Source organism: Bos javanicus, chromosome 11, assembly GCF_032452875.1.
Source record: "Bos javanicus breed banteng chromosome 11, ARS-OSU_banteng_1.0, whole genome shotgun sequence".
Taxonomy (NCBI): Eukaryota; Metazoa; Chordata; class Mammalia; order Artiodactyla; family Bovidae; genus Bos; species Bos javanicus.
The window spans coordinates 86119930-86122704 of record NC_083878.1 but is presented as its reverse complement, the minus strand read 5'-3'; positions in this window follow the sequence as shown (position 1 = coordinate 86122704).

Genomic DNA, 2775 nt, shown 5'->3' with positions numbered 1-2775 from the left:
AGTCAGACACAACTTAGCAACTGAGTAACAATGGGCTTAGTTTCTCAGAGGCATGTGGGACCTTCCTGGATCAGGGATCGAACTGAGTGGCAGGTCTCCTGCATTGGCAGGCAGTTTCTTTACCACTGAGCCACCACATACAACTTTATAGTCTGTTTTCCTGTTTGTGGTTCCCCTGTGAGTTCCGCATCTGTGGGTTCGACCAACCTGGGATCATGTAATCCTGCAGTATTTGTTGAAAAAAAATCCACATGTAACTGGACTTGTGTTACTCAAGGGTCAACGGTTTGATGGAATTTTACAGTTAGCCTCCAGGTGAGATTAACAGGGTGGTTTCTCTTATGCCATAGCTGGCCAAGGGCAGGGCTGGGGCTGCCACACCTTGGGGCCATTACAGTAGAAAGTTTCCTCTCCTAGATCCAAGCCCACCCTTCTACACTGTTCTGTCCCCCTGGGGCTGGGCCCTGCAGACCCCATGGCCCTTCCTTCCCTGAGGGCTGGCTGGGTGCTGAGAAGGAAGCAGTGGTGGGAGAATGGATGGCAAGAGAAGAGACTTCCCTTTTTCTAGCTCCTGTCAGCATCCCTGCAGTGACAGGGCGCTGCGTGGCTCATTTGCAGATGCCTTTGGTCACTCCAGCACCAGCCATGGTGTTCTCGGAAGGGCCAGCACTAGTGGCTGTAGCCCCATTAAGTGTGTGTACCAGTGTCCCTCCCCGATCAGACTTGAGCACCAACCACTAGCTGGGTGTCTCCTTCACCAGAGCACTGGTGTGGCATCTCCTCCAGAGATGTGAAGACCTCTCCTGTGGGCTCCCGCGTTATGTGAACGCTACTTCATCCTGGTGGGTGGCACCTGCTCCCTGAACTATTTGCTACCTCGAGGTCCCTTTTTGCTACTTCAGCCTCCTTGTATTAACTCCCTCTGAAGCAATACCTACTGTGGTTTTTCTACTGGACCCTGCTTGGTACTTGGTATTAAGAGCGTGTTGTACCATCTTCAGAACAAATATATCTTACTGAAAACATCTAAGGCATTTGTTACTTTCTGTTCAATAGATCCAATGCATGGACAAATGTGATGCTCTGAGAGGTGTAAAGACAGGATGTCTGCAGACTAGATTATGGCAAGGACAGAGAAAAGGACACTCTAGAATATAGTGCTGATTCCTTAACAGTTGTAACTTCTTTCTCCCCAAGTTATTTCATTTAAATCTTAATATGCAAAAGTTAGTATGAATTCACTGTATCAACAAGAATGGGCTCTGAAAATTTAAAGTCAATGTCATTCATTCTCAAGCAGCATCTGCTTAATTGGAAACGAGATCCGGCAACTGTTAATCCTCCACTAGGGGGCAATCATTACACAAATTCGTGTTCGACTCCCATGACTCTAATAGCCAACAAACAGATTTGACAGTTAAATTTTACTGCTCTGAAGCAACCCACAGCAATTGGGGGTGTGCCAAAGGTACAACACTGGTTTGGTGTGAGGCTGTTTTGAGTCTTTCACTCACTGACTTGTAGCAGAGACTGCTGTGTGTGCTTAGCCTGCTAGGCTCCTCAGTCCATGGGATTTTCCAGGTAAGAATACTGGAGTGGGTGGTCATTTCCTCATCCAGGGGAATCTTCCCAACCCAGGGATCAAACCCTCATCTCCTGCATTACAGGCAGATTCTTTACCCACTGAGCCACCAGTGGAACCCCACAGCAGAGACTGCTAGTTGTCCCAAAGCATACTAGTTAGGATAGGCTCAATTATGTCACAGTAATAAATTATTAATAGCTCCAAACAAATTAAAATGATTTGACACATTTCATGCTGCATGCAGACTGCCAGGGCAATTCCATGCAGTCAGTCTCAGGGATCCAGGCTGACGGGGACCCCTGGATCTTAGAGCTGCATCACCTACAACATATGGCTTTTCTGCATCACCTACAACATATGGCTTTCTGGGGCAGGAAGAGCTACTGCAGAATGATGTGTGGTCTTTTCACCACATCACTGCCTCCTAGTAGCTAACTGGCTAGAACTTCTCACGTGGTCTTACTAGGAGGCTGTCTTCCTGCCTGGATGGGAGAATCAGATCGTCATGTCCAACCACATCGTGTATCTATTCTTCTTTCTTCAACAGCAATAGAACTCTGTTAGCTGGACATGAGGCTGCAACTCCGTCAATGAAGATTCCACTTCTAAATCTAAGGGGCTATGTTGGGTGTAACCTGATGTGGGGTGTAGGAAGTGTCCTCAAGGAGAGGTGTACCCTTCTCTGTAGCAGGCAACAATGTTTGCTAACGTTTTACCCAACTGCCGAGCTTCTCAAACCCTGCTGCTGCTTTATCAACTAAGTTTATACAATATTCTCAACCCGGTGTTGTCACTTCAATTTTCACAGCATCTTCACCCAGATTAGATCCCAACTCAAGAAATCATGTTGTTTCATCAATAAGAAGTAACTCATCTATCAAACTTATTTTTTATAACAAATGTAACAATATGAAAAAAAACTGACATACTGCAAGAATTACCACAATGTGACACAGACATGAAATGAGCAAATGATTTTAGGAAAAGTGCTCATGGACTTGCTGGACACAGGGAGGCCAAACCTTCAGTTTTTAAAAATCACAGTATCGCAAAGCATAGTAAAATGAGGTATGCCCGCACACAGAGATGGGCAGTGCTGTTCAGGACAGAGTGGGGAGGAAGAGCCTGGAAGCCAGGTTTAACGATGTTTACTTTAACAGTTGTAAAAAGAAGAGACGAAACACCAGAAG